The 25,183-nt window shown below is 41.8% G+C and overlaps 1 non-coding gene across 1 annotated transcript; it reads right to left on the bottom strand.

Annotated features, from left to right (window-relative positions):
* Positions 1-10,168: 10,168 nt before the first annotated feature.
* LOC148572381 (small nucleolar RNA R71) lies at positions 10,169-10,276 on the bottom strand. The gene has a single exon (XR_015908834.1). It is a non-coding gene; the product is annotated as a small nucleolar RNA R71 (small nucleolar RNA).
* Between the last annotated feature and the right edge of the window lie 14,907 nt (positions 10,277-25,183).

Genomic DNA, 25,183 nt, shown 5'->3' with positions numbered 1-25,183 from the left:
ATAGTGTGGAGTGACCTTTCTGGAGATAAGATAGTTATCTTATCTTATCTTATCTTTGACTGAAGTCATCTTATCTTCAAGGGAACCACCCTTATCTCTATAGGCTTGGGCTGCCTTTGGATTTCGGTCGTGTTCCTTTGTTTGGGCCCTTTTTGGGCTTTCCTGGTGATTTGGCTGAGCTCTTTGAGAAGAGGTCGGATAGTCCTAACCTGAATAGGTCGGTCGACTTGTCGTCAATCAGCCCGGGTTGGACAGCTCGACCCAGGGTATGAACAGAGTTACACCTGGGTGCTCCAGTGTATTTATAGTAGTGTGGAGTGACCTTTCTAGAGATAAGATAGTTATCTTATCTTATCTTATCTTTAAGTGAAGTCATCTTATCTTTAAGGGGAACCGCCTTTATCTTTCTAGGCTTTGGCTGCCTTTAGATTGGGTTGTGTTCCTTTGTTTGGGCCTGCTTTGGGCTCTTTTGACGATTTGGCCGAACTCTTTATGAAGAGGTCGGTAATGGGACAGCTTTCCAAGAGGTCGGTCATGGGACAACCTTCTAAGAGGTCGGCCAACCCGGTCCTTTATAGCTCTAACCGATGTATGAACAGTGTCCGACCTTGAGGGACGAGAGCTACCAAGGTCATGGCATGCCTGTAACCTAAGAAGGTACTATAGTTAGAAAATAATAAAAGATCTTAGGACAAGGTGCACTCTTTTTCCTGAAAAGGTTTTTTAATGAGGTGCCAGACCAAGATCTACAAAGTTGCCCGACCTAGAAGGGTAAGCACTCAAATGTATACATTCCTGTTCATATTTCTATCTTTTATTATCACTTGAATAAAGTTTTCATATTCCCTAAAAAGTTTCCTACCAAGACGCATTAATCTAATCTTATAAAACGCAAAAATTCATTGCCCGATTACAAAGAGGTTAGCAAGGTGAAAACCAAATTCATCGTTCGATTACAAAGAGGTCGGCAAGGTGAAAAGCAAATTTATTGTCCGATTACAAAGAGGTCGTCAAGGTGAAAACCAAATTCATCGTCTAATTACAAAGAAGTTGGCAAGGTGAAAGATATAGAAGCAGATTAATGCAAGAAGTTATAGAAAGTAACCCATAAAAAGTGACTTGACGAGGTCTGACTAAAAATAGATTACTAAAAATAACTTAATAAGGCCCGACAGAGAAGCCGGACAAACGAAAGGATCACTAAAAAGGGATGAAGACACCTCCAAAAGGTCAAAAGTGCTTCGCTGAAAGGTACAAGTCTTGCAAAAAAAGACATTACTTAAAAAGCGAAGGCACAAGTCAAAATAGAGCTAAAAAGTCGTCCAAGCAAACTATAAAGAAAAGGTTCTCCTTAGAACACTACCTAAAAAGTTGTTGGAACATGACTAAAAAGCTCATGTCAACATCAACTCAAGGCGCGACCTAGCAAAGCAAGCACGACCCCGAGAAAGTAGTAAATGCCAGAAAGGATAGAAATAACTTAAGGCTCAAACATGCTTAGCAAAAAAGGGAACAGCTCCACTCAAACAAAGGAACGATCTCAAAGCAGGGCTACAAAGAAGATGATAACTAAAAAGGTTCTATAAGAACACTGAAAAGTTGTAGGACAAGTTAGTCCGGACACCAAAGAATCACCTCGCCCAAGAAGAGAGCAAGGCATGATCCAAAAAGGGCCAAAAACCCACACTGCAAAAGAGGTCGGACAGAAAAGGTACCAAACCTCTGTAAAAATCCACAAAAGTTGCAAAGGTATGATTAACATATCAACAAAGCATATCTATCATAATAAAGCATTAAAGACTCAAAAGGCCGCCCAAAAAGGCAGCCTCAGAGCTTAAAATGTTTTGTTTTGCAAAATAAAGTTGCCAAGAGGCAACCAAAATGTCTAAGAAAGTCAACCACCAAGAGATCAACCAAAAGCTAAATGCTCGAGCACGACTTCCTCAAAGGGGTCGAAGTCGAAAGACACGACCTCAAGGGAAAGATCAAACTCGAGCAGGGGCACTGTTCATACTATGAGTCGAGCTAGGCGAGCCTGGCTGGATGAAGACCAAAACGACCAACCTCTTAGAAAAGTTGGTCGACACCGACCTCTTCCCAAAGAGCTCGGCCAAATTACTATAAGGGCCCAAGTAAGCCCAAAGCAAAAGATCACAGCCCACTTAAAGGCGGCTGGCCAAAGATAAAGGGACCCACCTACAAAAGATAAGATAAGATAACTAACTTATCTCAAAGGGAAGTCACTCCACACTACTATAAATACAATGGAGTACCCATGTATAACTCATACTCTGATTTAACACAAAAACCTGCTCAAAGACCATGCTAACTTAAGCATCGTAGTCTCTTTCAGGTACCACCACCCTCCGGTGATCAAGGATCAGCAGCACTACCAGATCTAACAAGTTGGACACGACAGTTCTGGCCACCACAGTAAATCTCCTCCGAGATCGACCTTCAGCTTCAGGTAACCCTCGAAACACTTAGGCTAGTGACCTATAGGATAGGTTGAAATAAAATGATTGTTGGTATGTTGAATTTTGATGTATGATGGTTTATGATGAGTTGATGAATGTTGGGTTCAATTATGATGATTTACAATGATATGATGATACTGAATGATTGTATGGATTGAAAGATGGTTTATTATGAAAATTGTAGTGTTAGGATTGATGAAAGGGTAAGTTTGAATGTGGTTTGATCATAAGTGTTGAATAGTTGATGTTGAAGTTGAGAGTAATGAATTAAGAAGAAGAATATGGTAAGGTTGGTGTATTATGATACAACAGGTTGATTTTGATGAAAAGTAGAGTTTTGAATGGTTTGGTATGGTTTGGAATGTGTATGGTAAGAAATTGTAGAAATTGTGAAGTTTGGTAAAATTGGGTTTTTGATGAACTTTGCTTGATCATAACTTTTGTCTCGATTTTCAAAATTTGATGAAACTTATCTTGAATTGAAGATCTTTGAAAATCCTTTTAATTGATATAAAATTTCTGAAAATTGGAATTTCTTAGGGGAAGTTATGATCATTCAAAGTTAGTGTTAAAAATCTAAAATTCTGCAAAGTTGTAGAATTTTATGATTTCTGATGTGTGCGCACGCACAGCCTTGTGCGCGCGCACAACCCTGTGAAAATCTTATTCTGTGCGGACGTACACACCTGTGCACACGCACAGGCAGGGAAGTGCCTACTGGTTGCAGCGCTAGCACAGCTGGTGTGCGCACACATCAATGGAGAATTGCGATCTGTGCGTACACACACATCCCTGTGCGCACGCACAAGTCGAGAAGGAGAGTCTGTTGGGGGCGCTAGCACACCCTGTGCGAGTGAATAAACCTTATGGATTTCAGTATCTACGCATACGCACACACCCCTGTGCGCACGCACACTTTTAAAATCTCCTGAGCGTGCGCACGCACACCTCTGTGCGGCCGCACACGCCCTGTTTCTCAAAATTTTCTTTGTTTTCAACTATTCTACCTTCCCAACAAGGTTGTAAGCTTCTTTAACACCATTTTAGGACTCTTGGGCCTAGTTTTGAATATTTAAAACATGGGAAAGAATTTAAGGGATTTAGATGATATTATTTGGAAAACTTAGAAGATGGAGGTCTAGGTTTCGGGTGTACTGGGGATGGTTTGATGGTATGTGATGAATGATTGATGTATGAGATGAGAATTAAGGAACTGATGAGTTTAAAATGGAAATGTGAATTGACAGTGGTTGAGATGAGTTGAGGACTCGGAATGAGATGGTGGATCCATGACACACTGAAAATGTTTTCTGAAAACCACTGATGTATCATTTTGATATTGAGACTATGAGACGCTATGCGCCCGGCAGGGGCTGTGGTTGGATCCCGCCTGTCGAGGTAGTAGCGGCGGCATAAGGGCGGTGGTTCGTCCCACTTGCGCTTAGATGCGAGGTCGGTGGCAAGAGTATCCCGCTCGCATCCCTTCGAATCAATAGAGCATGCAGGCGCCGGTACTTGGACAGTGATCCGAGCACTATATCTCGGGGGTTCCCATATGAGGATTCCGAAGGGCGACGTCTCCATGGAGATGTGTCGGGTTGGCAGTTGAACCGACAATGTGAAATCACAGCCAGTAGGACAGGCATTCATCATATGCATTTTCTATCTGTTGTATGCTTTGACTACTTGTAATGGCTTGCCTATTTGTATAACATGCCTATATGCTAATTGAATTATTTGCTTTACATGCCAATATTTGTGTTTTACTTGCATTGTATATTATCTGTGTTTTCTACTGGGATTGAGGAGGTTCAGAAGGCGGTGGCGATGGGATCGCATGGAGGATAGGTTGGTGAAGGCTGTGGGACAGCGGTATTTGGTTAGAATAGAAATCCCTTAAGATAGATTACCCGGTTTATTTATGTTAAGGTTTATATAATCATGCTTTACTGTTTTAGTATGCCTTAAGTTTGAAATTATGTGATGGATATTATTCTGATGGTTACCTGAAACTGAAGGTCGATCTCGGATGAGTTCTGCTGTGGTGGCCGGAGCGGTCGTGTCCGACTTATTGACTTTGGTGATGCTGCTGATCCTGGATCACCGGAGGGTGGTGGTACCTGCAAGAGACTCTGATGCTTAAGTTAGCACGGGCTTTAGGCAGGTTTTTTGTGTAGAATTAGAGTATCAGTTATACCTGGGTGCTCCAGTGTATTTATAGTAGTGTGGAATGACTCCCTTGAGATAAGTTTAGTTATCTTTATCTTATCTTTGAGTAGAGTCATCTTTATCTTTTAGGTTAACCGCCTTTGGAGTGAGTTGTGTCCCTCTGTTTTGGGCCTACTTGGGCCTTTACAGTGATTTGGCCGAGCTCTTTAAGGAGAGGTCGGTGGCGATCCTACCTTAAGAGGTCGGATGTTCCTATCTGAAGTCAGCTCGGGTCACATAGCTCGATCCGGGGTATGAACAGTGCCCCTGCTTGGGCTCGATCTTACCCTTTAGGTCGTGTCTTTTTAGACTTCGACCCTTTGAGGAAGTCGAGTTCGAGCATTTTGCCTTTGAGTCGATCTCTGTATAACTCCTGCTGGGATTCCTTGAATGCGAAGCATTTTTTCTTTTTTCCTTTTTAATTGTGGCACACGTTGCGCTTTCTTGGGAATGTGCGAGGGTTTAAAATCTCATTAATTTCCATTTGTCATTTCCTTCTTTCCCTCTTTCACCTTTCATTTTGAATTTCAAAGGATCATTTTACAGTTTTTTTCTCTCCTTTCTCTTCGTCACTTTGCTCATTGTGGTGCTTCTTTCTCTTATTTTTACTCTCTCAAGCCTTCCATTTCCTGTAAGTGATTGTTTTGACATGTCGCTCTTTCGTCATCGAGCAGTCATCGTCTTTTTCTCTACAGGTTGGTTTTTCTTCCTTTTGCTTTTCAACAATCGTTCTTTTCTTCATGCTTTCACTTGTCGCATATTTTTGCAAAGCTTTGATTTTTGCTTGAGTCTTGCTTTTTAAAAGTTTGAGTCTTTCTGCGAAAGATTGCATCTTTGTGTCTGATCGTTTGCTGTGATGTGCACCTTTTTGTATTTCTGGTAGTTTTTACTTCCTTAGGGTTTTTTGGCTTGTCATTGTTCCTATCTTTTTTCATCCTTGTATGACTTCTTGTTTGAACTGTTTGTAGAGAAAGGTTGTAGTCTCTTCATAAACTATTGCTAGAAAAAGGTTGTAGCTTTTGACGATTTTCTGCAGGGTCTGTGGTAATCATGGTCTTTGCCATCTGTATGAAGAGATACTGAAAAAAATGATATTGAACTTCTTGTATTTTTTGAGAGGGTTAAGGCTGGTTCAGTCTTTTGCGTCGATTTATCTTTTTTGGATTCTTTGCCTTGTTGTTGCCTCCAAAGGGTGTCCCTGGACTTTAGCGTGAGTCATGGGGTTTCCCTTTTATTGCCACGTCTGACACTTGCTAATTACTTTTTATTGTCCGAGTTGTTTCCTTATTTGTCCGAGTTGTTTGGTAGTAATCCATTTCTTCTTTTTCTTACTGTAGGGATAGTTTACCTATGTCTTCTCGAAAAAACGTTGTTGAGATGTCTACTAACATCCCTAATGGCATGTCTGACCGGCTAGACTCCATAGTCTTAATGTGTGTTACCGTTGCTAACCCCGAGTACTGTGTGAGACTTAGGAGGTTCCATAGGATTTGTAGTGATAGGGACGAGGAGAAGAATTATGAATTGGTATCGCCTGACCCTGAGGAGAGGGTTAGTTTTTCTCGCTTGACTCAGGGGGAACGGCCCTTTTTCTATGCTTATGACTACTTTTTTAGTCAGTTGAATATCACCATCCCTTTTACCACTTTTGAGACCGACCTGTTGTGGTCTTGAAATGTAGCTCCTTCTCAGCTCCATCCGAACTCATGGGGTTTCATAAAAATTTTTCAATTGTTGTGTCAGGAATTGGGTGTCCGACCTACCCAAACTCTCTTTCTTTTTCTTTTTGTGTTGACAAAGCCTGGGGCAGCTAAGAAGAAAGTCTCTTGGATTTATTTCTGAGCTACTCAAGGGAAGAAAGTTTTTCTATGTATGATGAGTCCTTTCGCGACTTCAAGAACTATTACTTCAAGGTCCATGCTGTTGAGGGAGCTCGGCCCTTCTTTTTAGATGAAAATAATGAACCCACCTTCTCTTTATGGTGGCAAAAGGATCCAGTAGTAGTTAAGTACTCTTGGGAGAGCTTGAGTGAGTTAAAACAAGCTGTTATTGGTGTTTTAGAGGAGAACTGGGGAGAGCCTCCTCATCTGGACACGAAGAGGTCTCTAGGATATCCTTTCCTCCTTCGTGCCGAACTGGGTAGTGTTCGACTTCGTTTTGTAATGGCTTTCTTCTGTTTATTTGCCGATTTTATCTCTTATGGATTTGTGATTTTATTTCCCTGGTTCTCTTTTTCAGAAATGGTGAAGTCCACTGATTCCATGAAAGCCTTTCGTAGGGCTAAAAAGGTGACGGCTGTACAGAACCTGTTGGTAAAGGCTTCGGGGGAAGGATCTTCTCAAGTGCAGCAGTCGACTTCTGATGTTCCCAAGCCGAGGAAGATCATTCTGACTCCTCAAGTCCGGACAATTCCTTCTGACCCAGTTCGGCCATCTTCTGGTGCTGCCACTGTAGCTGGTCCTCCCCCAAAACGTAAAAAAACTGCTGTTTCTTATGATCTGAATAACAAGGACTTTGATGGTGTGGGTTTCGCTACTGAACTGATTGCTCCCCATGGTATTATTCCTTTGGATGATGTGTCCATTCTTCGTCATCTTGATTTTGTTGTGAGTAGTAGTATCCGTGTGGCCAATGTTGGGGCAGCCCTTTCCCGGGTTATCCAGGAGTCCCCTGTTTGTGCCACTAAGGCTTTTATGGAGGAAGCCAAGGCTGAGTTTGACAGGATTAAGGGTTTGAAGGATGAGCTTGATGCTAAGGTAACTAAGCTGGAGCTGGATGTGGAAAGGGAGAAATCCCGAGCTACTGCTGCAATCCTGGCTAAGGAAGCGGCGAAAAATATAAGGAGAGCTATACTCGCACTTATGGCGAGCTGCTGGAGTTTAAGGAAAGGCTTGAGTCTGCCCAGGCTGATTATACCAAGCTCTGATGAATCCATATTTGATGATGATTTTTGGTTAGAATTGAATGGATTTTCATCACATAAACTCACACTTATTCCCTTGAATAGCATGCTTTTGATCTCTCTTCCCAATTTGTGCTTGATCATGAAAATATGCTCTTTTATACCTAATTTAATCTATTTTATTCTATTTGCCTTCCATTCAATACCTTGATGTTGGTTGTGAGTGCTTTCAGGTATATAAGGTAGGAATGGATTGGAGAAAATGGAAGAACAGCATGCAAAGTGGAGGAAGCAAGAGAAATCAAAAGAGATGAGCTCAGAGACGTGTGCGTGCACACAGCCACCCAAGCAGAGTGTGTGGATTGCATTGAGTGCGTCGCGCGTCCGGCCCAGCATCGCCTAGTATGCGTGCGCACAGCTGCTTGTGCGTACGCACAAGCCTGGATTTCTCGCGAAGTGTGCGGACGCACGCATCTGTGCGTCCGCACAGATGTCCGCACATGACCTCATTAAAATAGCACGTGCCTCGCAACTTGGGGGCTTTGGAGGCGCATTTCTGAAGTCTTCTAGCTCATATTGGAGGGGGAAATGAAGACACAGGATACCATATAGTATAGTTTAGGAGTAGTAGTAGGAGTTTTTAGTTTTAGTTTTTCTCTAAGTTTTTCATCATCTCTATTAGGGTTTATATTAGGGTTTTACATTCAAGTGCCATTTCCATTTTTGATCTTGGATTTTGCAAGCTTCCATTGTAAGTATTCTCTTGTTATTACTCTTTATAGTTACATTGTCATTACTCTTTCTTCTAATTCAAGTTATAGTTCAATTTTGCTTCTCTCTTTCAATTTAATATTCTTGTTGATGAATTTGATGTTTGATGTTTATTACATGCTTTCTTATGTTATTCTTGTTGATTGAGATCAATTGTTGCTTTTAGTTTCAAGCCTTTACTCATTTTCCTCATGTTTAAGCTTTTTGCCCACCAAGTGTTTGACAAAATGTCAAACATGGTTTTAGGCTAAATTTTTGGTTCTTGGCTTGGGTAAAGTGAGCAATTGAGTTCCTAGAGTTGGAATGTCCAACATTTAGTTTCAATTCTTGGGTTGTTAATTGTTCTTGTTCCCACTAACGCTAATTTGTTGCTAAGGTAATTAGCAAGCAAGTTAGGATTTGTGGGTTAAGGACACTAATGCTCATTTAACTTACTTTCCGATGTGAGGGTTGATCAAGTGAGACTAATCCATCATAATTGTCATAGTTGTGGTTCCAACAAGGAAAGGGCCCTTAGCTCACTCCAAGCCAAGACTCTTTTTGATGCTTTCAATCTTTTATATCTTTATATGTTGATTTCTTTTATACTTTACTTGTTTATATTGCATAGTTGGTTCTTTAATTTCTTAATTAGTTCAATCATTATAATTTTGCATGTTCTTTTATTTCTTTATATGTTCATTTCATCATTCATAACCCGTTGATCACTACAGCCGGAATTGCACACTCATTGTTCTAAAGTGCTCCTAAGGAGACGACTCGGGAGTCTAATACTCTCGTTTTAATTTGGTTTTGCTTGTGACATATCTTGTGAATTTTCAATTTGATTTGAGGGGCCAATTCATCGGGTTGGGACTATACTTACAACGTTAAATCCGTTTTCTTTGGATAACCGAGTTCCTAACCCACATGTGAGTTGGTTACACATCCCCCATCCTCAACTATCAAAATTTGGCGCTGTTGCCAGGGAGTTCACTTTATGTGCAATGAGTGCTACTATTTTTGGTTGTTATAAATATGTGAATATTATGAATACTTGATTTTGGTTTGCTACTTGGCTCTAATTGTAGATACCACATTCCTCTTTAGTTAACTTTAGTAGTCTTTGATTGTTGAGTTGGTTCTTGTTTACTTGTCTATTTTTGTTTTGCCCTTCATAATTGCATGGTTTTATTGCCTCCTCAGTTGAATGACACGGTCGCTTCCAGACCCGAGCTTGGCCACTTTTGATCCCGAAATTGAAAGAACTTTAACTCGTTTAAGGCAAGCTCGGTGTCGGCTAGCTTTTGTGAATAGTGAATCAGGTTCCCTTGAGGAGCACTCCCATTCACTATCACCAACCATCCGTGACCATCATTCTCCAATCAACGAGGAGACTCTATATTCATCTGTGGGGAGTACTGAATTGTCTTTGAGTGACTCAGGTGATACCGACATGGCAGACCCACCTAGAAGAATCACCTTGAAGGAGGCCGGAGCTCCTGATCTTAACTTGCAACCACTTCAAATCTTGTATCCGGCCTTAGATCCAAATTTTGAGCTCATTTCTAGCACGATAAACTTGCTCCCCAAGTACAATGAACTACCTGGAGAGGATCCCTTGAACCATCTCAATGATTTCCAAGTTGCTTGTGCAACCACAAGAAGACATGGGGCCGATGAAGCTGCAGTGTTGGGCTTCGCCTTTCCTTTCTCTTTGGAGGAAAAAGCGAAGGAGTGGTTTTATACTCAGACGGGTGAAGTTAGATCCAACTGGGACTTGTTGCGTAAAGAGTTTTTAGAAAAATTCTACCCTCCCCAGAAAACAGACAAGTTGCGAAGAGAGATTTCTTGCATTGTGCAACGGGGATGGGGAGACTTTGTATGAGTATTGGGAGAGATTCAAGAAGTTGCTGGAGGCTTGTCCTCACCATCGGATTGATGAGTTGGTTCTTATCAGTTATTTCTGTCAAGGAATGCATCATCAAGACAAGCTTCTCCTAGATGCCGCAAGTGGAGGTTCATTGACCAAGAACAAGACCGCTGCGGAAGCATGGAAAGTTATATCAGACTTGGTGGACTCCACTCAACACTCAAGGGCAAGGAGACCACAACCGAAAGCTGTGAATGAAGTTTCTCCCTCCGGAGATGCTACTTTGACCAAGACCCTTGGTGAAATGACAATTTTGTTGCGACAACTCACCCAAGGGCAACAAATTCCTCAAGCTTTGATAAGTGCTCCACCTCAACCTCCAAGGATCGAAGGACCACCAAGGGTATGTGGTGTTTGTGCGTGTGATGAGCGGATAATTTATACCCTTTTTGGCATTGTTTTTACATAGTTTTTAGTATGTTTTAGTTACTTTTTATTATATTTTTATTAGTATTTATGAAAAAATCACATTTCTGGACTTCACAATGAGTTTGTGTGTTTTTCTATAATTTTAGGTATTTTCTGGCTAAAATTGAGGGACCTGAGCAAAAATCTGATTCAGAGGCTGAAAAAGGACTACAGATGTTGTTGGATTCTGACCCTCCTGCACTCGAAGTAGATTTTTTGGAGCTACAAAAGCCCAATTGGCGCACTCTCAATTGCGTTGGAAAGTAGACATCTTGGACTTTCTAGCAATGTATAATAGTCTATACTTTGCCCGAGATTTGATGGCCCAAACTGGCATTCAAACTCCCACTAGAGACCCTTTTCTGGAGTAAAACGCCAGAACTGCCACCAGAACTGGAGTTAAACACCCAAAATGGCACCCAAGCTGGCGTTTAACTCCAAGAATGGCCTATGCACATGTATAGCTCAATGCTCAGCCCAAGCACACACCAAGTGGGCCCCGGAAGTGGATTTCTGCACTATTTGCACTTAGTTACTTATTTTCTGTAATCCTTAGTAACTAGTTTAGTATAAATAGCACTTTTTACTATTGTATTCATATCGGATCTTTTGATGAACTTTATCATCTTAGGACTTGGAGGCTGGCCATTCGGCCATGCCTAGACTATTTTCTCTCATGTATTTTCTACAGTGGAGTTTCTACACCTCATAGATTAAGGTGCGGAGCTCTGTTATTCTTCATGAATTAATGTAAGTACTATTTTTTTCATTCAATTCACACCTACTTCTTCTCCAAGATATACTCTTGTACTTAATTCAGTTAAGTCAGAATGAAGGGGTGACCCGTGACAATCACCCACTATCTTCGTTACTCGCTTAGCCAAGATCCGCATGCCTGACAACCACAAGAGGTCTACATGATGTTTAACGTAGTCATTGGATGACAGTCGGAGTATATTCTCTTGGGTCTCTGATCCGCAATTCGCATCGTCTCTCTTGACAACAGAGCATCTGAATATGAGATTAGAACCTTCGTGGTATAGGCTAGAACCATTGGCAGCATTCCTGAGATCCGAAAAGTCTAAACCTTGTCTGTGGTATTCTGAGTAAGATCTGGGAAGGGATGACTGTGAAGAGCTTCAAACTTGCAAATGTTGGGCGCAGTGACAGTGTGTAAAAGGATAGAGAGATCATATTCCGACGCTAGTGAGAACCGACAGATGATTAGCCGTGCAGAGATCGTACCTGGTATTTTTCATCCGAGAGGATCATAGAGCTTGCCATGGAAGAAAGCACGCATGATTGGAAGAAGACAATAGGAAAGTAGAGGTTCAGAAGCAACAAAGCATCTCCAAATGCTTATCTGAAACTCCCACCAATGAATTACATAAGTATCTTTATTTTATTTTATGTTTTAATTATCTTTTAATTATCAATACTCATAACCATTTGAATCCGCCTGACTAAGATTTACAAGATGACCATAGCTTGCTTAAAGCCGATAATCTCCGTGGGATCAACCCTTACTCACGTAAGGTATTACTTGGATGACCCAGTGCACTTGCTGGTTAGTTGTGCGGAGTTGTAAAAAGTGTGATCACAATTTCGTGCACCAGCGTGTAACACTCATTACACCGATGAGTGTCCTCAGCTCCAAGAGGACACTACATTGGCGGTAGCTAACTCTTACCCACAAAAACCAAATTACAACCAAGGATCCAACCAACATGGAGGAAATCAAAACCAAGGGTGGAGGGATAACTCAAACCAAAGGTGGAACCAAGCTCCTCAAGCTCATCCCAACCAAAACGCCCAAGTCTACTACTATCAACAACCCCAAGGTCAACCACAATACCAACAACCATACCAACAACCCCTACAATCGCAACCTCAAGGAAAGTACCAACACCCACATAGTAGGCCTAGCCCTCCTCAAGTTAACCAAGCCCTTCCTTCTAACCAACCTCACATGAATGACACAATTCACACCTTCATGCAAGAACAACGAGAGTTCCACAAGAAACAAGAAGCATATATGGCTACAATAGCCAATGCCCTTTCCCGTTTAACTCTCCCTCCTCAAACCGCACAAAACACCCAACAAGCTTCAACCTCAAGTAGTTTGCCCTCCTGTTCATGCCCTGGTTCGAGCTGTATGACCCGGGCTGATTGGCGACAAGTCAACCGACCTCTTCAGGTCAGGATTACCCGACCTCTTCTTAAAGAGTTCGGCCAAATCACCAGGAGAAGCCCAAAAAAGGGCCCAAACATAGGAACACGACCCAAGTCCAAAGGCTGCTCAAGAATAGAAGGATAGGGGCAGTTCCCTTAAAGATCAGATAACTCTATATCTCCAGAAAGGTCACTCCACACCATTATAAATACACTAGAGCACCCAGGTATAACTCATACTCTGATTCTACAAAATACCTGCTTAATACCCTTGCTAACTTAAGCATCAGAGTCCCTTGCAGGTACCACCACCCTCCGATAACGAAGGACCAGCACTGCCACCAAGTCTAATAAGTTGGACATGGCGGCTCCGGCCACCATCATCAAGTCGGACACAACAACGCCGACCAGCACAGAAGATCTCGTCCGAGTTCGACCTACAGTTTCAGGTAACCCTCGGAACATTGGCGCCGTTGCCGGGGACCTGGAAGTCATCCCATCACCATGGCGGACAACCTTGACAATGACCACGACTCCAGATTGGAGGAGAGAACCCCGCATAAGAACGCAGACAACACACCAAAGGATACGCCTCAACCTAACAAAGACAAAAATTTGCCAAACACGAAAATCATGGAGGCCCTACAAGCTCAACAACATCGCCTCAAACAGCTCGAAAAGGAGGCCGAACATCAACGAAAAGCTGAAAAAAATCTCCAGAGAGAAACTAGGCAACGCTGAGAGTTGGAGGATAAACTCCTAAAACTCGAAGCCAACCTAAAAACCAAGACTACACGATCCAGTCATGAAGATAACCCCCGAAAAGATCAAGACCCATTCACTAAAGAGATCATGAAAGCCAAAGTCCCAAAGGACTTCAAAGCTCCCGACATGACCCCGTACGACGGCACATCAAATCCAAGCCATCATCTTAGTAATTTCAAAAATAGAATGTACCTCACCGACGCATCGGACGCTATTCGATGTAAAGCCTTCCCAACAACCCTAACAAAAATAGCAATTAAGTGGTTCGACAGTCTGCCCCTGAGATCCATCACAAGTTTCGATGACCTACCCAAGAAATTTCTTGCCAGATTCTCCATCCAGAAGGACAAAACTAAGCACGCCCCAAGCTTATTGGGGATCAAGCAAGGAGATCGGGAAAGTCTTTACAACTATATGAAAAGATTCAACAAAGCATGTTTGGACATACAAAGTCTGCCAACAGAAGCAGCCATTATGGGCCTCATCAATGGCCTACGAGAGGGACCTTTTAGTCACTCCACATCAAAGAAACATCCCACATCTCTAAATAAAGTGCAAGAACGAGCAGAGAAGTACATCAACATAGAGGAAAACTCTCGATTAGGAGAGACATCAAAATCCGGATTCTCCTACTCCTCCCGACATAAGGAAAAAGAGTCCAAAAAAAAAAGAAGACCAACACGGAGAGAAGATTAAGAAATACCATAATTACACCCCCTTCGGGTATCTCTTGTGGAAGTTTACCGAGAAGTATGCCACACTGAGAAAATTCCACCACCTCGAGCAATTAAAAGTAAGAAAGGAGGCGAAAATCGAACAGAATACTATGAATACCACCGAATCTATGGACATCCTACCAACGAATGCTTCGACTTGAAGAATGTCATAGAAAAATTGGTGAGAGAGGGGAGACTAGATCGGTACTTAGCCAGTAAAACAAATGAGCCTAGAAAAAGAAGAAGAGACGAAGAAGTTGGATGAACTGAACGGCCACTTCGTACCCCAGAGAGACATGTCCATATGATACATGGAGGATTTACGGGAGGAGGAATCTCCAAATCATCTCGCAAAAGATAACTTAAAGAAGTATATCACGTCGAGGGAGGAGAAGAAGCACCCGACCTCCCTACTATTACTTTCACTAAAGAGGACGCGGCTGGCATCATCTCGGGACATGACGATCCCATGGTCATCACTATCATATTGGCCAACACTAACCTCCACCGCACACTAGTGGACCAAGGAAGCTCGACTGATATATTGTTTAAAACCGCCTTCGACAAACTCGGCCTAGAGGAAAAAGATCTCAGAGCATACCCGAACAACTTATTTGGACTAGGAGACACTCCAATCCAACCACTTGGATACATCTCACTACACACAACCTTTGGAAAAGGAAACCGGTCAAGGACACTCAACATATATTACATCGTGGTGGACGTGAGATCAACTTACAATGCCCTAATAGGTCGGACAATGATAAATCAGCTCGCCACAGTAGTCTCAACTCCACATCTATGCATGAAGTTTCCAACTACAGAAGGGATCGCTACTATAAAAGGAGACCAGAAAATAGCGCGCTGCTGTTACAACGAAAGTCTAAACCTCAGAGGCAAAGGAGAAGAAATCCACACCATCAAACTCGGGGGAATTCGAGGTCGGGAGGAACTTCGTCCACAACCTGAAGGCGAGATAGAAAAAGTCCAGATCGGAAATGTCCCAGATAAAACAACCAATATTGGCGCAATCCTAAAAAGAGATGTAAAGGAGTTCCTGATATAGTTCTTAAAAGATAATGTCAACCTCTTCGCATGGAAGGCCGCAGACATGCTGGGCATAAACCCCAAACTAATGTGCCACAAACAGGCAGTATATCCAGGATCTCGGCTAGTACAGCAGAGGCGTAGAAAGCTCAGACCGGAAAGACCCCAAGCTGTGGAAGAACAGGTACAAGCTCTACTAGAGGCAGGATTCATAAGAGAAGTCAAGTACCCATTATGGCTAGCCAACGACGTCCTGGTAAAGAAAGCAAATGGGAAGTGGCGGATGTGCACCGACTACACCGATCTCAACAAAGCTTGCCCGAAAGATCCCTATCCACTCCCAAGTATCGACGCCCTAGTGGATGCCTCCTCCGGATACAAATACCTCTCGTTTATGGACGCTTATTCGGGATACAATCAAATCCCGATGTATCCACCTGATCAAGAAAAAACCTCATTCTTAACCCCAAAAGCAAACTACTGTTACGTAGTCATGCCATTCGTACTCAAAAACGTAGGAGCCACGTATCAAAAATTAATGAACAAAGTCTTCGCAGACCATATCGGGAAACTTATGGAGGTATATGTGGACGACATGTTAGTAAAAGCACAAAGCGAGGAGTCACTACTATCCGACCTCGCCCAAGTGTTCAATACCATAAGAAAGTATGGCATGCGACTTAACCCTGCGAAATGCACCTTCGTAGTAGAAGCTGGCAAATTTCTGGGTTTCATGCTCACACAAAGAGGAATAGAAGCAAACCGGACAAGTACCGGGCCATACTCGACATGAAAAGCCCGAACTGTGTCAAAGAGGTGCAACAACTCAACGGGCGACTGGTAGCCTTGTCCAGGTTCATTATTCGACTCTAAGAAAAATTGTCGAGCTCCCTCAACAGCTCGGACCTTAAAAAAGTGGTTCTTAAAATCCCTAAAAGACCCATCGTACATAGAAAATACTTTGTGTCCTTGGGCAGACCGGAAAGAAATCCAAGAAGCTTTCTTTTTGGTAGTCCTAGGTTTGGTCAAGACAAAGAGGTAAAGAAAGAGAGTTTGAAAAGGCTTGACATCCAATTCTTGGCAAAGCAACTGAAAGATCTTAATAAAGCCCCAGGAGTTCGGATGGAGCTGGGATGGAGCTACATTACACGACCACAAGAAATTGGTCTTGAAGGAGGTAAAAGGAAGGGTAATGTTCATTTGGCTGAAAAAATAGTCGTAAGCATAAAAAAGGGGCGCTCCCCCTGGGTCAGAGAAGGGAAGCAAACCCTTTCATCAGAGTCAGGCGCTACCAACTCGTAGTTCTTCTCCTGATCTCTACTACTACAGATTTGGTGATGTTTTCTAAGCTCCACGCAGTACTCAGAATTAACTACTGAAATACACATCAAGACGAGGGAGTCCAGCCAGTCAGACATTCCCTCGGGGACTTTGGAGGAGGTCTCGACAATATTTTTTTGAGAAGACATGGTCAACTAGTCCTACAGCAAGAAATCAACTCGAACAAATATGGATACAACTCATACAACAGCGAAAAGGATACCCCAGGACTCGTACCAACCTCTCAAGTATCTGATAGAGCAGTGGGTTTGTTGAAGTTGGTTGGGATGTGGAAGGAGAAGGAATATCTTTGGCCGGTTCTGCAGTCCGGCTAGTAGTGGCTGCTGGAGGTCTGATATACTTCCCGTTAGGGACGATCTGATCATCCCGCAGAATCATGGCCTTGGTGTCCCCAGATCTGTAGGATACTCCAGCTGCTGAGACTAGATCTAAAACTAAGGCAGAAAAAGGTATGTTGCCCGCAATTCGTATGTGTCCCAGAGCATGCCGAATGTGTCTTGATGAATTGAGGTGCTGGTCTGTAAGGATACACCAGAGTAGAACAGCCATGTCTGCAGTGAAGGAGGACTCGTGAGTGCTTGAAAAGATGTAATGGGACATAATCTGTGCCCATACTCGAGCCTCCAAGGTGAGTGCTGAAGCCAATATGCTCTTAGGTCGAGATTGATAGTATCCATAGATCCATCTGCTGCCAGGCTGTGCTATAACTCTGAGAACGGCGTTCCAGTCAAATTGGTATGTCTGGCGTTTGAATGAGGCTTCTTGGAATGCGTCCAATCCTTCTGGAGCAGGGGAAAGATCTAAAGCTCGTTGAATGGCCTCTTCAGTTATGGGGACTTGCTTCTGACGGACATAGATAGACTGCATGGTTAGCATGTGAAAATTGGAGTAGAATTCAACTACCCATGAAAGGTTAACCTACCGTGGCTGTCTCCGTAGGAATCCCCATTGTCTTCATTCAATTCGGGGCTCAACAAATTCAACAATGTTGGTCGAGAGGATGAGAAGGTATTCATTATTATAGTTCCTCTCAGCCATGATAGGGAACATCTGCTCACAGTAGTGGTTAGTGAACCGCGCAGTGTCCTTTGTTGGAAAGGCTTTCTCTTTTTCATCGACCTTAATGATCCTCTTGATTCACTTTTTTGAGGGCTTTACTGCTGTTGAAGATGGCTCTGCAGCTAGTGCTCTTTTTGTTCTTTTCCTTGCTGGTTGTTTGGGAGTAGCTTTCTCTTTACCCTTCTTGGTGGCCATCCTGAAAAAGAAAAAGGAAAGTAATATGTAAAGCTAAGGGTTCGAGCAAGGAAGAGGATAGTACAAGTGATAATCAATGCACAGTAAAGAGGGATGTCATTAACACATGGTCGCGACTACATGTGAGAAGTTCATCAATGGAAATATAGCAAGTGCATGTTGTGGCAAGTAGATGCAAGATGTTTATTGGCATGTTGGCAAAGGCATGAGTAGCATAGATCAAGCATTAAATGTCCAATTTGATTATCAACTCTTTCAAACTAACAACTTGTTTGTATTGACAATTATATTTAATGAATAAAATATAAAAATGGTTTTGTGAAAAAATAGGCATTAGAGTAGAAGAATAGAATCATTTAAAAATACGTAATGCCATACGGGCTTTTGCATAAACACTTAGCATGCATGGTAAATATGTTGTTGAAAGTATTAAATTGAATATGCAAGCAACCCTTGAGAAGTAATATTAATTGTCAAACAACTTTTAAATAATCCACAAGCAAAATAAAGAAGAAAATAATCACCCAGTTAAATTTCTAACACTAATGAAAAGAATGTAAAAAGAAAAAGAAAGAAAAAGAAGACATAGATAATGAAAGTAAGAAGAAAAAGAAGAAGAAAATATAAATAAAAGTAATAATAATAATAGAAAAGTAAAAAGGGAAGAAGAAAAGAAAAGAACCTTGAGAATGGATGTGAAAAAGAGGGGAGAAAAAGGTAAAAAGTAAGAAGGGATAAAGAAGAAAGAAGGGAGAAGAAATAAGAAGGGAGAAGAAGGATTGGGGAAGAAAATATAAGATATCTGGCGCTGACATAGTAAAACTGTGCGTCGCAGGTGACGCGGACGCGTGGAGCACGCGTTCGCGTAATTTGTGAGATTTTCAGGTGATGCGTTCTCGTGGGTGACGCGCACGCGTGACCTGATTTATGGTATTGGAACGAGTGCAGCCTCACGCACACACAACTCTCTGTTTCGTTCGCATATTGCAAAAATTTTGGGTGACGCGTGCGTGTGGGTGACGCGCACGCGTGAATGGCCTAATTTTGAAAAATGACGCGTACGCATGGATGATGCGTACGCGTGATGGGGTTTGTGCTTCTAGCACCATTCCAGCCCCACTCCATCATAACTCTCTACCATACACCTATTTACATCGAGTTCGCAGGGTCACACGTGTGCATGGGCGACGCGCCCGCGTGAGAGGCTAATTTTGAAAATGACGCGGACGTGTCACGGACGCGTTCGCGTGGGCATGTTTGTGCCTAAGACACGCCTCCAGCCACGCTCCCGCGTGACTGTCTGCTTCTTTTCTTCCTTGTTTCGAATGCACATATGATGCGGACGCGTCAGCCACGCTTGTGCGTCGCGTGCATTTTTTTTATATGCAGAATGCAAATGCAAATGCAGACTATATGCAGAGATTATGAGAAAAGTCACTTAAGAAAATAAAGTAAAATAAAATAAAACAAAACTAAGACTGAAGTGGAACGATCATACCATGGTGGGTTGTCTCCCACCTAGCACTTTGCTTTTACGTCCTTAAGTTGGATGGTCTTCGGGCTCATTCTGCTTCTGTTGGTGGGTCTTCCAAGAGGAAAACCTCTAGCTCTTTGTGATCCTTCATCTTCTCACCATGATAAAGCTTTAGGCGATGTCCATTGACCTTGATAAATTTTGAACTAGAAGGATGACGCAGGTGAAAAACTCTGTATGGTTCTGCCTTTTCTACTCTATAAGGAACTTCCCATCTTGATCTCAGTTTACCTGGCATGAGTCTCAATCTGGAGTTATAGAGAAGAACTAACTCCCCTGGTCTGAATTCTCTCCTTTTTATGTGCTTGTCATGGACAGCCTTCATCTTCTCCTTGTATCGCCTGGAGTTGTCATATGCTTCTAGGCGAAGATTCTCCAATTCTGCTAGTTGCAGCTTCCTTTCAGCACCAGCTTCTTCAAAATTCATGTTGCACTCCCTCACAGCCCAGAAAGCCTTGTGTTCCACCTCTACTAGAAGGTGGCAAGCCTTTCCATACACTAAGCGGAAGGGTCTCATCCCAATGGGTGTCTTGTATGCTATTCTATATGCCCAGAGTGCATCTTGTAGCCTGACACTTCAGTCCTTTCTATGGGGCTTTATTATCTTCTCCAGAATGCGTTTAATCTCCCTGTTAGACACTTCTGCTTGTCCATTGGTTTGGGGATGATAAGCTGTTGCTACTTTATGAACAATCCCATACTTCTTCAGTAATCCTGTCAGTCTCTTGTTACAAAAGTGAGTGCCTTGATCACTCACAATTGCTCGTGGTGATCCAAAGTGACGAATAATATAGTTTCTAACAAAGGAAACAACAGTGTTAGCATCATCAGTACGGGTAGAAATTGCTTCCACCCATTTAGAAACATAATCTACAGCTAACAGTATATAAAGGTAACTAGATAATTAGCTACATGTGCATACCAAGGAACTACTTCAGATATTACTTGTAAACTATCAAATGGGAAAGTATCATTGATAGGAGTGGAGTCATCCTTAATGTGCTCAAGGCGACTCAAGTGGTCTTCCACTAAATTCTGGTTACCACTTCTATCCTTAATTTCTAAGTCAAATTCTTGCAGCAGCAGTATCCAACGTATCAACCTTGGTCTGGACTCTTTTTTAGCTAATAAATATTTTAGAGCTGCATGGTCTGAGTACACTACTACCTTAGTACCAAGTAAATAGGCTCGGAATTTATCCAGAGCAAAAACAATAGCAAGAAGCTCTTTTTCAGTAGTAGTGTAATTAGACTGAGCAGCGTCTAAGGTCATAAGCAATTACGAAAGAATCCTTACCTTCGCGCTGAGCCAGCACCGCTCCTACTGCATGGTTGGAGGTATCACACATAATCTCGAATGGCTGGCTCTAGTCTGGTCCTCTTACGATTGGAGCTTGAGTCAGGGCGATCTTCAGCTTATCAAATGCTTGCATGCGATCCTCACTGAACTCGAACTCAATATCTTTCTGCAGCAGTCTGGATAAAGGTAATGCTATCTTACTGAAGTCCTTAATGAATCTCCTGTAGAAACCTGCATGGCCTAGGAACGAACGGGCTTTCCTCATGGAGGAGGGGTAAGGTAAACTAGAAATGACATCTACCTTTGCTGGATCTATAGAAATACCAGTATTAGACACAACATGTCCTAGTACAATACCTTGTTTTACCATAAAGTGACATTTTTTTAAAATTCAATACAAGGTTTGAACTAACACACCTGTCTAATACTCTAGCCAAACTATCCAAGCAGAGGTTAAATGAATCATCATATACGCTAAAATCATCTATAAATACTTCCATACAGTTCTCAAAAAGATCTGAAAAGATACTCATCATACATCTTTGGAAAGTAGCCGGTGCATTACATAAGCCAAAAGGCATCCTCTTATATGCATATGTTCTAAAAGGACATGTAAAAGTAGTCTTCTCCTGATTTTTAGGAGTTATATGAATTTGAAAATAGCCTGTATAACCATCTAAAAAATAGTAATGGGATTTACCTGACAGGTGGTCAAGCATCTGATCAATGAATGGCAAGGGGTAGTGATCCTTGCGAGTAGCTTGGTTGAGACACCTATAGTCAATGCAAACCCTCCATGAATTCTGCACTCTAGTTGTCAGGAGCTCTCCATGCTCATTCTTTACTGTTGTGACTCCAGACTTCTTGGGCACCACTTGTGCTGGACTGACCCATTCACTGTCTGAGATGTGCTAAATGATATCTACTTCAAGTAGCCTGGTCACTTCTTTCTTGACAACTTCTAAGATGGTGGGATTCAATCTTCTTTGGGGTTGACGGACGGGTTTTGATTCCTCTTTTAAGTATATTCTGTGCTCACAAACTTGAGGGCTGATGCCTACTATATCCGCCAAGCTCCACCCAATTACTTTCTTGTACTTTCTCAGCACACTGAGCAGTTGCTCCTCCTGTTGTGAAGTGAGCTCCCTTGCAATGATAACTGGGAACTTCTTATTATCCTCAAAGTAAGCATATTTGAGGTGTGGAGGAAGTGGCTTCAATTCCAATTTCTGCTCATTGCTAGGTTCTGGGTCATCCGGGGTTAGTAATAATGGCAAAGTGTCCTTATTGTGTTCAGAGGGTGTCCCCACACTTGGACCTTGCTCCATGTGCTTCTCTTCTACTTCTTCTTGGTGAACATCAGCTACAGTTTCATCAATGATGTCGCACTAGAAGATAGAATGATCTTCCAGAGGGTGCTTCATAGCTTCATTTAAGCTGAAACTCATTGTTCTGCCATCTATCTCAAAGGAGTAAGTTCCTGAGAATGCATCTAGCTTGAACTTCGAAGTCTTCAGGAATGGTCTTCCAAACAGGCTTGATGATGGTCTTCATGAGTCATTAGGGGGCATTTTCAGGATATAGAAGTCAATGGGAAATGTGAGCTGGTATGCAAAATTGTGATCTTTCATTCCTTGGTAACGGCGCTGAAAACTTAAAACGCACATTCATAATCTTAGTTCTTTGTCACAACTTCGCACAACTAACCAGCAAGTGCACTAGGTCGTCCAAGTAATAAACCTTACGTGAGTAAGGGTCGATCCCACGGAGATTGTCGGCTTGAAGCAAGCTATGGTCATCTTGCAAATCTCAGTCAGGCGAATTCAAATGGTTACGGAGATTTGATAATTAAAATATAACTAAAATATAAAATAGGATAGAAATACTTATGTAATTCATTCGTGAGAATTTCAGATAAGCATATAGAGATGCTTTTGTTCCTCCTGAACCTCTGCTTCCTGCTGTCTTCATCCAGTCATTCCAAATCACCGTTGTCAATGGATACTTCCCGTCCTCTCAGTGAAAATGGTCCAAGATGCGCTGTCACCGCACGGCTAATCATCTATCGGTTCTCGATCATACTGGAATAGGATTCAGTAATCCTTTTGCGTCTGTCACTACGCCCAACACTCGCGAGTTTGAAGCTCGTCACAGCCATCCCTTTCCAGATCCTACTCGGAATACCACAGACAAGGTTTAGACTTTTCGGATCTCAAGAATGGCCGCCAATAATTCTAGCCTATACCACGAAGACTCTGATCTCACGATCAGGATGCTAAGAGATATGCATTCAAGCTTGCTTTCATGTAGAATGGAAGTGTTTGTCAGGCACGCGTTCATAAGTGAGAATGGTGATGAGCGTCACATAATCATCACATTCATCATGTTCTTGTGTGCGAATGAATATCTTAGAGAAGAAATAGGCTTGAATTGAATAGAAAAACAATAGTACTTTGCATTAATTCATGAGAAACAGCAGAGCTCCACACCTTAATCTATGGTGTGTAGAAACTCTACCGTTGAAAATACATAAGAACAAGGTCCAGGCATGGCCGAATGGCCAGCCTCCCTAAAGGTCTAAGATAACATAAAACTGATCAAAGATGAACCAAAGATGTCTAACACAATAGTGAAAAGTTCTATTTATACTAAACTAATTACTAGGGTTTACAGAAATGAGTAAATAATGCAGAAATCCACTTCTGGGCCCACTTGGTGTGTGCTTGGGCTGAGCATTGAAGCTTTCACGTGTAGAGGTCTTCCTTGGAGTTAAACGCCAGTTTGTAACCTGTTTCTGGTGTTTAACTCCAGAATAGGGCAGGGTGCTGGCGTTGAACGCCAGTTTGCGTCGTCTAAACTTGGGCAAAGTATGGACTATTATATATTGCTGAAAAGCCCTGGATGTCTACTTTCCAACGCAATTGAGAGCGCGTCATTTGGACTCCTGTAGCTCCATAAAATCTACTTTGAGTGCAGGGAGGTCAGAATCCAACAGCATCTGCAGTCCTTCTTCAGCCTCTAAATCTGATTTTTGCTCAAGTCCCTCAATTTCAGCCAGAAATTACCTGAAATCACAGAAAAACACACAAACTCATAGTAAAGTCCAGAAATATGAATTTTAAAAACTAATAAAAATATACTAAGAACTAACTAAATCATACTAAAAACTATGTAAAAACACTGCCAAAAAGCGTATAAATTATCCGCTCATCACAACACCAAACTTAAATTGTTGCTTGTCCCCAAGCAACTGAAAATCAAATAGGATAAAAAAAAGAGAATATACTATAAATTTCAAAATATCAATGAAACTTAGCTCTAATCAGATGAGCGGGACTAGTAGCTTTTTTGCCTCTTGAATAGTTTTGGCATCTCACTTTATCCATTGAAGTTCAGAATGATTGGCATCTATAGGAACTTAGATTTTAGATAGTGTTATTGATTCTCCTAGTTCAGTATGTTGATTCTTGAACACAGCTACTTTATGAGTCTTGGCCGTGGCCCTAAGCACTCTGTTTTCCAGTATTACCACCGGATACATAAATGCCACAGACACATAGCTGGGTGAACCCTTTCAGATTGTGACTTAGCTTTGCTAGAGTCCCCAGTTAGAGGTGTCCAGGGTTCTTAAGCACACTCTTTTTTTTGCTTTGGACCTTGACTTTAACCGCTCAGTCTCAAGTTTTCACTTGACACCTTCACGCCAGAAGCACATGGTTAGGGATAGCTTGGTTTAGCCGCTTAGGCCAGAATTTTATTCCTTTAGGCCCTCCTATCCACTGATGCTCAAAGCCTTGGATCATTTTTATTATCCTTGCCTTTTGGTTTTAAGGGCTATTGACTTTTTGCTCTTGCCTTTTGGTTTAAAGAGCTTTTGGCTTTTTCTGCTTGCTTTTTCTTTTTCTTTCTCTCTTTTTTTTTCTTTTTTCACCATTTTTCTTTTCTTTTTTTTTTTTCTCACAAGCTTTTGTATTCACTGCTTTTTCTTGCTTCAAGAATCAATTTTATGATTTTTCAGATTATCAAATAACATTTCTCCTTTTTCATCATTCTTCAAGAGCCAACATATTTAACATTCATAAACAACAATATCAAAAGACATATGCACTATTCAAGCATCCATTCAGAAAACAAAAAGTATTGTCACCACATCAAAATAATTAAACTAGTTTCAAGGATGAACTCGAAAACATGTACTTCTTGTTCTTTTGTTTTTAGAACAGTTTTCAATTAAGAGAGGTGATGGATTCATAGGACATTCATAGCTTTAAGACATAGACACTTAAACACTAATGATCATGTAATAAAGATACAAACATAAATAAACATAAAGCATAGTAAATGAAAAACAGAAAAATAAGAACAATGAGATTAAGG

The sequence above is a fragment of the Arachis ipaensis genome, chromosome B3 (assembly GCF_059453495.1).
Source record: "Arachis ipaensis isolate K30076 ecotype BB chromosome B3, ASM5945349v1, whole genome shotgun sequence".
NCBI lineage: Eukaryota > Viridiplantae > Streptophyta > Magnoliopsida > Fabales > Fabaceae > Arachis > Arachis ipaensis.
This window is presented reverse-complemented; position numbering and strand designations above follow the sequence as displayed.